We start from the raw sequence: 12,562 nt of genomic DNA, 5'->3' as shown, positions 1-12,562 counted from the left end.
TTTAGGTGGCTATCTGGCATCCCAGCCTGCCTAAGCTGGTTAAATTTGTCTGTTTGGATGGTTTTTAGTAGATGGTTTGGTTTCTTGGTCAGCTGTAAAGGCTGTCTGTTTTTTTCAGCAGGGATATTTGACATGCTCTTGTAGTAAATGAGGTTCTTACTTCCAAAGCACATGAAGAGGCAGAACAAGACAGGGTAGAAGAAGCCAAAGCAGATGGCCAGAACATACTCGTGCACCACAGCAGACACGTAAAAACAACCAACATGGCCGCCGCACGGAATCGCTTCTGTGTCATCTGTAGACATGAATGATCACACTCGGTTTAGCTAGCTTGAGTCAGTTCAAATAAACCAAAAAAAGTTTAATAAAATACAGTACAACACAAGGCCATCGTCAAGATCCAATCTGAAACACTGTGTACACCAATTCATTTCCATGACTTTTTCAGTCATTTGTAATTTCTTGATGATTTCTTTAAAGAGTGAACTCAAAGTGCAGATTCTATATATAGCTGATTAAATATAATTAAATAAAAATAAAGACATATACAAAAGTAAATTATAATGTGAAAATGATCATAAAAATATAATAATTACAATCGGTCAATAATGAAAGAATAATGTACTTTAGAATAACTAGAGTCTTATAAAGAATAACTAGAATCTTTTATATTGTATTCTGTAACATTTTCAACTTATGACTTACCCACAAGAAGTCCCTGTAGACATAGTAATACAGCCAATCATGCACTACAACATTCCATGTGCGGTAATAGTTAGCAAATGAAGTGGAGTTCCACCAGTCCTAGAGAAAAAGCATTCATTTTTCAACAAATAATTAAAAAAAAAAAGCATATCTGATCATGTGGAAGATATAACCCTTAGAAAACCTTACCTTATAAAACATTCTGTCTCCAAATCGTAGCATTTCAGCAAACGCATTAAGCCAGCAATGCAGAAAGGCAAAGAACGCCAAGAATAGCACCAGCACTCCTACAGATACAGAACACCACCATTACACAGACTGCATTCATTTTTATACTTTCATTACTACATCTGTGACCCTTAGCAGTGTGTACTAATCTAAAGATGTGCTATATGTAAATATGGCTGTGCTGTTGACATTCTACCTGGCAGTATAGAGTTGAAGACACACAACACCATGGCCCTCAGATCAAAGAGCTGCATACTGATACTGTGGAACTGAGGGATACACAGCCGCACAAATATGTAATATGCATAAAACAAACACCCGAGCACCTGGAACGACACAGAAAAAGAAACACTCAAGATTTCAACATCACATTTACCAAGTCTTAAAATAAAAACTTTAAAACCTTCTTTAAATCACAACTTAAAACATGTAATCTCTGAAAGAGCCCCCTGAGAAAATTGTATAGCCACATAACCCCATCGAATACATGGATTTCTACAAGGACAAGTAACATGAGTGGAATCAAAACTGAATAAAAAAACAATTATATATACATTTAATTTGATTTATTACTATTTACATATATTACATATATTTTACACACACACACACACACACACACACACACACACACACACACACACACACACACACACACACACACCACACACACACACACACACATATATATATATATATATATATATATATATATATATTCATATACCGTATTTTTCAGACTATAAGTCACACTTTTTTCATCGTTTGCTGGTCCTGCGACTTATAGTCAGGTGCGACTTATTTATCAAAATTAATTTGACATGAACCAAGAGAAATTAACCAAGAGAAAACATTACCGTCTACAGCCATGAGAGGATGCTCTATGCTGCTCAGTGCTCCTGTAGTCTACACTGAAAACATAGAGCGCCCTCTCGTGGCTGTAGACAGTAATGTTTTCTCTTGGTTCTTGGTTCTAAATAAATTTGACTTATAGTCCAGTGTGACACATGTTTTTTTTCCCTCATCATGATGTATTTTTGGACTGATGCGACTTATACTCAGGTGCGACTTATAGTCCAAAAAATACGGTAAATAAAATGTAAAACAAATTTTAGTGAGTCTTACCGTGGATAATTGTCTCTGTATATTAGGGTGGGTGCAAAGAGAAAATAAATGTACTGAGTGAACTGAGGTACCGCTAACGAATCTGAAAAAAAAAAAAACATTTTTATCAGTTTCTTTTTGTGACGTTACTAACATTTAAGTAAGGATCTTACTTGTTTTGCTTCGTTCTAAGGATCGCACTCTTGGCACATTTTCCCTGATGAAAGAGTGAGCCTTCATTATCAGTCGCACCTGTTTCAAACAGAACCAATAGCAACAACTAGATTCAGCAGTGAATCTAAAATAAGCCAATAATAAAAAAATCCTGTTGCTATAGTTACTGAGTACCTGTTCCAGAATAAGTATGAAGCATGAAGCAGGGGGGAGGCCGTTCTTCAGCACCACATATGTGGGAAGGAAACCCAAACACAGGCCCTGGTACAACAGCAAGAGAGAACCGGCCAGCACTGTCCATAAGCCCCGATGGTTTGACGTGGGGTAAACGCTGGCCCAGAAACTCAGCAGTACATATGGAACCACAAGAGTGGACAGGAACATACACATCCACGTGACAACCACTAGGGGGAACTGGCCAAACGCGTACACCAACAGATCAAACTCAAGCACAAGTCTAGAGAGAGCAAGAAAGACTTCAGTAGCTTACACAGTTTAGACATCTCCTTTTATTGTCTCGCTTTACTTCAAGTAAGACTTCTCATTCATTTAGGAGACCTTGCAAACATTGTACTTGTGAAGACAGAATAGATCTCTTTGTATTTTGGAAAAAACAAAACCATAAATACATGAAACTGCTGGCAAAAAAGACGCTTTTAAAAACAGATTCTAAAAATGTCGATGAATTGTGAATGCTCTAACCTGCCCTCATCGATGAAGTCCACCACGAGTGTACTGAAGATGAAGAGAATGAGGAGGGCGATGAACATGTGATAGATGGTGCGAATGTGGTTCACCTCAAAGAGATCACTGCAGAAAAACAGTGTAATAAGCACTATTACTTTACAGATAACCAACTGTCTCTCACCTTCCAGATTAAACATTATATCAGTGAAAAAACAGCTAAATGATTTTATATTCCATAAACTGTGCTCTAACAAACGTCAGCGTATCAAAATGAAGCCATCTCTCATCTACCGCTGACCACAGACAGAAAAAATCTTTCACACATATCAGCACAGGTTTCAGCAAGAATACCCTTGACTTACTCTAACAGGGATCGACGAATCACGAATTGCTTGCTTTGGACTTGGGGAGGTTGCGTAAGTCTACAGGAGCAGAGAAGATAAAAAAGGGTTACACAACAGGAGAAAAAGAAAAAGGAAAAAATGAATATGAGATAAAAGGACTACAGTGAGATAATGGTATGCTAGTCATGTGCCAAGATCAGGCAATGGGAAAGAAATCACACATTGAATACAAACAGATTTGAATGACAGAAAAGAGAAGAGAATGACGTGTACTAGCCAGCTATGGCACTCACTGCAATCTGGTTTGTGTGTGCTTTCTGTACCTGAGTTTGTTTTTCTCCTTTTCTGAGAGAGGAAAGACTGTGCTCACATGGGACGAACCCAGACTGGCAGACTCCTCTATCAGACTGTCCATGAATTCATTGACTTGGGTGTCAAACTGCCTCATCAGGTCTGCCTTCAAATGCTGAAGAATAAAAAAACAGGACACAGGTTAGCAGTGTCTAATGTTTCCAGAAGGTCTTATGAAGCTCAACACATCATATCCACAAGATAACAGCAATTCAGTCGGAGAATCAGGTCTCCTGTCATGGTCGTGCTGTTTTGACTGCAGCTGTTCTTAATAGAGACAAATGAAGATAATGTGTGTCAAAGAAACTTTTAGGGATATTAAATTTGTTTGCAAACTGAACTGAAACTGAACTGATGACAATACACTGGAGGTCTGTAATTCAAATAAATTCTAAAGTTCAATCATATGACTATTGACTAGAAAATGTATAGAAGATGTGTTACAAACAAGGACAGTATTTTTTCCAAACCTCACTGCCATTGGCTGCAACCACATCCTTCCCCATTCTATCTATACTTCCTGTAACGTTTACAAGCACCTACATCAAGCAGAGCATAACTATATATAGCACGAAACAATATTTGAGCCATAAAAAGTAAAAAAACAAAAAACAAATACACAATAAGTTTTACATTTTGCAATAAAAAATACACACAATAATATTTTATTCTATTGTCATGTGGCCAGCAAATCATAGAAAGGAAACATTCTCCCAAAGGATCTGTAGAAACAATGTGTCAAAATCAGTTATTCAAAAAATAATTCAATATTTTACATGAGTATAAAATGTTTTTAATTGAAATGCTAACCTTATAATATTATTATCATTATATATACTGTGAACACACACACACATGGTATATATATATATATATATATATATATATATATATGTGTGTGTGTGTGTGTGATTAAAATGAGAAGTAATAAGATGTGAACACACACATGCACTCAAGGGGTATTACATTGCAAGATTACCTAGCATCTGCTGTAAAACACATTTAACAAACCCACTAACAGAAAGCAAATATTTAAAAAACTAAATAGAGACTGTGCTTGTGCAAAACCATATGTCTACTAAAAGGTTGATGAACAAGAACACAGCAGAACAAACATTCAGAGCTGCTACACTAAACAAAAGCTCTATCAGTTTTACACAGATCAAAATCACAGTCCTAAGCATAGTATTTAAGACACTCAAAGGATTTAATCAAACCAAAGGTCACACTTGAACATTTAGGATCTGTAAGTCCGTGACGTAATGTGTGATAATACAGATAATCTGTGATAATACCGATCGTCTGCTATTATACAGTGATAAAGAACAAGAATTGCACACATATGACACTTAACTCTATGTTGACCTCATTGTTTTATTATCTGACTTTAAGTCAAGAAAAAGAACTGAAAGCCTCTGAGCCATCCTACCTCAGCTTTCTTCTTCAGCTGTAGTTTTGCACTGATAATGTGCTCCACTTCCACTGTTCCTGAAAGGAGACATCAATACAGTTCCCTCATGAATGCTATACTTTACACAGATGGACACAGGTAATTCGGTGGCACTTGTGGTCACAGTATCCTGGTTACCATACCACTAATCTTTAACTATTCCAACATAATGCAAACAGAATACCTGCATCCGTTTAAGTGCAAACAGATGAGACAGCGATTCATATAACACTTTCAAAAAGACATTAACATACATAAGGACATCACAGAGCCGCTCTAAAAAGAACTGAAAACTAATTTTATATTGATAAAATGCACCAAGAATCCCTCAAAAAAAGTCACCACCTGTATACATAAAAAACAGCACACAGACGAAGGCAGATGAATAGAGTTCCACAGAACAATGTTTAATAATGCATCAAAAAGGAGCAGGCAGACAGACAGGCATTAGCAAACACATAAACATAACTGTGAATGGACAAAGAGCGACTGTGTGGGTGTAAATATATAACTATATATATATCCCTATTTCATCTTCGTATTTTTAAAGACTGAAAAAGAGACATTTTCATTTAGGAAAAATAGACTTTACATTAGTGTAGATGGATACATATGTCAAAGGCAAAGCCCATAGCCAAGGAATGGACTAGACTTAAATATATTTAAATTCATGAAAAGTTTAAAATGCAGAGGAACGCAATATTTTCATTTCAGTCTATGGGAGATCATTCTAAGAGGTAATGAATTAATAGTAAGTGTACAACCTGATGACACTACACTAGTGTATCCCACTGAAATGCCTAAAATATGATATATAATAAAAAAAAACACTAATACGAACTCAAACGTTACACTGTGAAGCACCTTATGAAATGAATCTGAATCTATTTGACAGTGGGGTTACACAATGAAGCACTACTCTTGCAGTTTCAGTGTCATGTCAGAGTTAATGGGAATGACTGCATCGCTGATAACAGCACTGGGCAGGACATGGCAATTTCTCAATCAGGTCACTCGGCAAATCACATGGCAGTCTATTCATCCCAGAACTTAGCTTGATGGTTTCACTAACGTAACATGAATGTGTCATAGCCGCTGTTTCCTTATCTTCTTTAATGCATATATGATTACACAGCTCTATTACGACCTCAATACAAAAAGGTTATTATTACAAAGTAAAAACCCTTTACTTTAAGGAAAACTAACATTTAATTAATAATATACCTATTCCCTACCACATAATATCAATTATATTTTTTTTCAGCACTGAAAACTCCTCAACAGACCAGGCAAAGAGAAAAAAAAACAATCTCTTGTTGAGCCTGCAAATGAATAATAACAAAGGTATGTACTCTTTTGTATGCCAGTGTCATACAAATGATAAGTTGTACAAGTTGTAACGGAAAGTAAATCGTAAGGACACTGAGTGAAACATGTTGCAACTGATTACAATGGGTGAGAGTTGAATGACCTACATTAGACCTAAGAAAAGAGGAACTCTGACTATTCATTTGAATCTTTATGTGACTGTTTTGCCTCCATCTTATTTGAATACTCTGCGCTTTTTTGTGATTCGGTGATTCAGTCTCACCATTACTGGGGCAGGGCACCTCTCCTCCTGTGGCTCTTTCAGCACCTGTGCCATCCTGGTCTGAGGATGGAACTGCCTTATGAGACCCCTTGCGACTGCGTGGGCCGCCAGCACCCTCATTCACCATCCTGCGGCTGAAACCCCAAAACCAAGAGCAAATGTCATTCGTATTCATTCGAGTATAACTGAATTCATGTGATATAAAGTACATAATTCTAAGAATGTCTAATCTTGATTGCATTTTAATTGAAATTTTACAAATTAGTCATTCTGACTAGTCATTAAATTTTACAAAGACAAAAACTGTAATTAGTGAGAAGATTTTTAATAGCAACTAAGAAACAAGTAAGATTATCTAAGGAAGTTCACTTCTTTATGATACTGACTGGTATCAAAACAACCTGAAGACAGAATTAGAAGCAGATGATATCTGAACCAAAATAAAAATAAAAAAAATAAAAATGTACTACGTGTCAGTAAAAAAGGAACAGTTCCTTGTCATAGAAGAGTTACTAGTAGCAAAGAGACAAGTACCGTACGTGACAATTTTATACTAGTCACGATTTAATTAATTAGCTACTAGAAATAAGTAGCGTTACTAGATAGTTAGATAAAAAGACCCTATAGTTAGTTAAACTAATAAACGTAAAATGGCTTGCCTTACAAATTCAAACGACTCAAGCTTTAAACCTAAAACGGAGTTATAGCTACATTACACTAAATTAGCCAACAGTATTGATGCTGAGCCGTTGTTTTGAGAGGTTTCATCTATTCGTCTGTATTTAGAACTAGAATTAACTGACACTAAATACGCACGACACTCGATACGGTTATTGTACACAAAAGACGTTAATTTACCATAAAATATTTTGCAGGTTCTGTTTAAGAATGACAAAAACAACGTTTAGATCACTTACTTCTGCGTCTTCCTAAAAACACACGACTGTAATAATCAATTCAGCTTTGTGCAGACAAACTCGGTGAATGTTGACACTGGCGACGCCGCGTGATTGAACGATATTAATGTGACTCAACGAGAACAGTGTGACTGACAGCAAGCAGCATCAGGCCTTTCGAAAATCAAATCAAAGTCCCTTTTTGAGAAATCACCCGAAACAACAGGCGCTTGTTCTACCGGGGCGGAGACTGCTTCGAAACGCCGTCTGATTGGACGAGCTGCTTCGACCGTAACTGTACAGCAACAGTATCAATTCCTTATAGCATTTCCTAGTTTATGTAATGTTTGGTTATCTCACTCTTCCCGGAGATGCAATGTGTTGAATAAATATATGAATCTCAAAACCTTTGAAGAAATGCCTTTTTAAGGTTTTTATTATTTAATGTCAGTTAAAAAAAATTAAGACAGTGTAAAGGTTTAATAAAAACACTTTATTTTGAAACAAATTCCCAAAACTTTGCATAAATAAATCATTATCATAAATACTCACAACAAACTAAGACAAGTCTAAATAAACTTACTACACACACACACACCCACACACACAGTTATTGCACCACTATTGCAGTCTACCGCAGATAAAAAAAAATGTAAACCCAGAGAACATATTCAGTTACGTTGGAAATCATGCAGTACCCTACATTATAATATAATACTAAGTATAACTGAACAGTATTTCCTGGTAACAATACATTTCTACTATGTGCTCTGTGAAAAGCACAAATGTCCAAGGATGATGCCTGCATCTCCTTCTCCTCCAAAAGAACATCTCTTATGAGATTTTGAAATTCCCCAGAACCCTCACCTGTGCTGTTACCTGCAAAGATAAAGCAGGGGAAATACTTTTGGGTGACCTCCTGTTATAGAATAGTACTATACCTTACATGGTTTGGTTGTTTGCCAATTTTGGAAAAGTTTTTGTCAAGTGTCTTGCACTAATCACATGACCTAGGATTACTTCTATCCTCACAACCATGTTTTGAAATGATGACATGGGATGGAAGGATTTCTTCATTGGAGTCTCCCCGTAAGCGTAACACCATCTCAGCAGTATTCTTGTGTTTAGAAGTGGGGCTGTGCTTTATAGGTCAGGCTGATGCTTTGTGTGGCAGAGTTGCTGTGTAACCCTAGGAATCGTAGTTGGATAACATTAAGATCCCCCAAAAAATAAAAAATAATAATAATACACCATTTTTAATTCATAACTTGCTACTTAATATATTTGAGGTCTAAATTTTATTTGAAATCCCATATTTTCAGTGTTTCATTGTGACCATTTGAAAACTGCCTGCCAGGGCACTGCAGGTCAGTCTGACTGTAATAAGATCTGTATCTACACTGTACCTACCTGGTTCAGGAACAGGGCAAAGATAAGCAGAGCTATATAAATTACTATCACACCTGCAGTTTCAGTACACACCTTCCTTCCAGATGGACCCTGTAGAGTGAAACAAGACTGTGTGATCTATGCTTTTGTTCTAAAGCAGATAAAGCTTAGTGAGATTACAAAGAGACGTACAGGTGAACCAGGGAATCCTTTGCCACCAAAAGGCCCACTAGCACCAGCTTTGCTCTGCAACAAACAATATATTTATAAATAAATAAAAAGATAAAAGTAAATATGTCCACAATTTACTGCATACACTTATTTACCTGTATACCTTTTGGCCCAGGCCATCCCTCGTACCCCGGAGCACCTTGCTTTCCCTGCAAGATGAAGCAAAACATTTGTAACTAGTGAAAAAAAGTTTGTTTTGGGAGGTTTTTTATGTGCTTTCTATGTTTCTTTTGAACTTACCTTTTCTCCTGGTGGTCCAATGGGCCCTTGCAATCCTCGAATACCAACATGGCCCAGTAAATTGCATTACTATATTTTATTTTAGTAAGTAAAAGGCGTTTTAGAAATATCAGCCATAGAAATATCAGCTACTGCAGCAAATTGCATATTTTTGCTCAGTTTTGGGACTCTGGGGAGTTTTTTTCCCCTTCTCGAGTATGAGCTCCATATTCTCTTGAATCATACTACATGAGCAAATTCAATATGATACAAAAGTTCAAATTAGATTTTATCTTACTATTGTTTCATACATGCTTTATAGAGTTAATAAAAAATAAATAAATAAACACCTTGTCTATAGTCATTGGATACAGTGGTACCTTTGGTCCTTTTTGTCCGACACCTCCCTTTTCAAGTTTCAACCAAAAAAAATAACATTAAAAAAATCAAATTCCTATGGATTGTAGGAGGCAAAACAATGACTCTTATTTAATAACCTTTGGTCCCTTCAGCCTGATGGGCCCTGGTTTCCCTTTAGGACCTTCAGAGCCCTGTGATGGAGAGGCTGGTATACTGCCTGTAGTAGGAACCATTTATTTTAGAGTCAGAGTGGAAATTACTTTTGGTCCAGGTAGTCCTTGACTCCCTTGCAAACCCAGTGTTCCTGTGGCACCCTGTGTATTTGAAACCATGCCACAAATCATGACGATAATATATAACTAACATGCTTTATAATAAATCATTCAAATAGTCTGCATAAAACAGTCATACTTACAGCACTACCTGCAAGACCTGGTCACCCCGGAGGTCCCCGGAAACCAATGTCTCCCTGAAAGTTGTGCAATAGGATATTAAATGCACACTTTTTATGCTAAATCTGCCATTTGCCAATTATTTCTACTCTACTTGGGCCAGAAATCCCAGTTATGCCCCAAAACACCCTAGTAACCAAATGGCAACCATTCAGAACACTTTAGAAACTGCATAGGAACCACCCACAACAATAAGCAGTGAGTTTTGCATTGGATAGGACCACAGAAAAATGTGATTAGTGAATAAGGTCAAGCTACTCACTCGGTCGCCATCAGTGACTATAACCTCCAGCAGGCCATATGTACCACTACGACCCTTAATTGGACTTAGTGTAAAAGACAATCACGTTCGGCACAATCATATAATAGTCAGAAGGGTTTAGACATGAGGGATACTTGCCAGCTTTCCAGGGAGACCGGGATTATCATGCTTTCCTTTTGGACCTTGAGGTCCCTAGAAAATAACAATAAATGATATGCATGAATGTTTTATTTGTTTGTATTGGCAAAATATGAAAAAATTGCAGTAAAGTTTAAAAACTGCATGAACCGACTGGTTCAAACACCTTTACTTCCTCTCCTTCCAGGAGAACTGCTCATTCCCTTAGTGAAAGAATCACAAAAGCACTTGTTCTGGGTGGGCTTGTTGTAATGTTTTGTTGTCCAAAATCAACTGTGTGTTTGGTGCAGACACTGAAATATACTAATTAATAATCTGTTCTAGTCATAAAACATGCAGTAATTGATGACCAGATTAAATTATACTTCTGGAAAATATTGAGCCACTGACTTGAGCAAACTATGACATTTTTAACAGCTAAATATACCACAAGATGGAGAGTTACATAACTAAGAGACTGAAGAGTTTGGAAATCCAGGAAAGGAAAATAAAGCTCACACTTTTTCCAACGGGACCTTGGATTCCTGGTGCACCACTCCTTCCCTGTAAACCCTGTTCAGACATCATATTTAACCAGTTGTTTGTCCATGTCAGTACTAACATTGATTAACAAAGCATTAAAAATAAGAGAAGGTCTTACCCGGGGACCCTGAGGTCCTCTATCTTCATCTGTTCCATGTGGCCCAACACAAATTGCTCTTAATGGCTAGTGAAGAAAATCAAACTAATGAAGTAAACTAACAGGACATTCTAACAGTGTATGTGCGGCTCTTACAGATGCTCCGTGAGTGTCGTCCTGTCCTCTACTCCCTGAAACACCCTGAAGTCCCTAAATGATGATAAACATCATGAACATGATGGATGCTAATCCACCTTCGTCAATGCTAATCAATGCTATGCTGTTTGTTGTGACATTCAGTGTTACTGTATTTGGCTAATCATTAGCGAACTCCATTTACCTTTTGACCTTTAAATCCGGTTCCTCCAGGGACTCCTGGTCTACGCTGTCCCATTAAAAAAAAAGCAAGCAACCTGATATACAAGGTTAATAAGACCTTGTGTGTGAATCAGATTTTCTTTTGTAACCAAAATAATTCTGACCAAAGGAACGAGGAAATAATGATCAAACCTTACTAAATAATGACAGTCAGTGCATGAATTGTTTAATATTTGCATTTAAAAGTTAATGAGTTGATGTTCAAGACCTGATTCTCCTGATTTTCCCATCTCACCCTATAAAATATATATTTGGTTTCTCTATTTTGGACAAAGGCATATAGGGATCTGTTTTCTTATCCTTAATTTTTCTTAATAATTTTACATTTTCTGTCTGGAGGACTATAGGCCCCAGAACTGTGGTAATGAAAAATTAAATTAAAAAAATAACGTTTGTGGAAATGTATTGTTGCCACAGTGGTCTGTGAATACCATGTTAATTTGTTTGTAGTGCCACCTACTGGTCAAACGCAACAGTGGGTTTAGGTAATACTGTAGCTATAGGTGAACTAAAGTTGAGCAGTTCAGCCAGTGTACTGTTTGAGTACATGAATTACTCCGGGATATTGGTTTGTTTGAACTCAGAGGGAGTGTCAGCCACATTAAACAAGTTAACAGCTTAATACATGATGTAAAGAAAAAGTTAAAAATTATAGTCCACAGCACCTGTGGTCCACCAACACCAGGAATACAGATAATACCATCAGGCCTTTCTTATCCCTGTAATATATATTGGCATATGACTATTTGATCAAATAAATGCAGCCTTGGTGAGCATAAGAGACTCGCAATATGAATGTCAGTTTGAAATATCAGTCTCAAATTTTTGAATGGCATTGTACTGTATATATAGATAGACAAAATAACTGCATCATAAAGAAATAATACACAGTCAGAAGAATGATGTTAGTCAGAAGAATGATGTTACTCACATTATATCCCACTACCCCTGCTAGGCCCTTATGTCCCTTTTTCCCTAAAGAAA

At 36.8% G+C, this 12,562-nt stretch overlaps 1 long non-coding RNA gene and 1 pseudogene across 4 annotated transcripts; both read right to left on the bottom strand.

Annotated features, from left to right (window-relative positions):
• Positions 1-26: 26 nt before the first annotated feature.
• On the bottom strand, positions 27-7,757 carry LOC113089155 (sterol O-acyltransferase 1-like; annotated as a pseudogene).
• A 1,641-nt stretch (positions 7,758-9,398) lies between these two features.
• On the bottom strand, positions 9,399-11,487 carry LOC113089157 (uncharacterized). Of its 4 annotated transcripts, XR_003286382.1 has the most exons (4): positions 11,222-11,487; positions 10,444-11,133; positions 10,145-10,198; positions 9,399-10,043 (listed from the first exon to the last, which is right to left on the bottom strand). It is a non-coding gene; the product is annotated as an uncharacterized LOC113089157 (long non-coding RNA). The 4 variants fall into 4 exon arrangements; XR_003286381.1 differs by having other exon boundaries at positions 9,399-9,776; positions 9,867-11,133; XR_003286380.1 differs by having other exon boundaries at positions 10,145-11,133.
• Positions 11,488-12,562: the final 1,075 nt, after the last annotated feature.

The sequence above is a fragment of the Carassius auratus genome, unplaced genomic scaffold (assembly GCF_003368295.1).
Source record: "Carassius auratus strain Wakin unplaced genomic scaffold, ASM336829v1 scaf_tig00048852, whole genome shotgun sequence".
Classification (NCBI taxonomy): Eukaryota; Metazoa; Chordata; class Actinopteri; order Cypriniformes; family Cyprinidae; genus Carassius; species Carassius auratus.
Note: the sequence above shows the minus strand (reverse complement) of the source record. Positions and strands in the feature narration are given on the sequence as shown.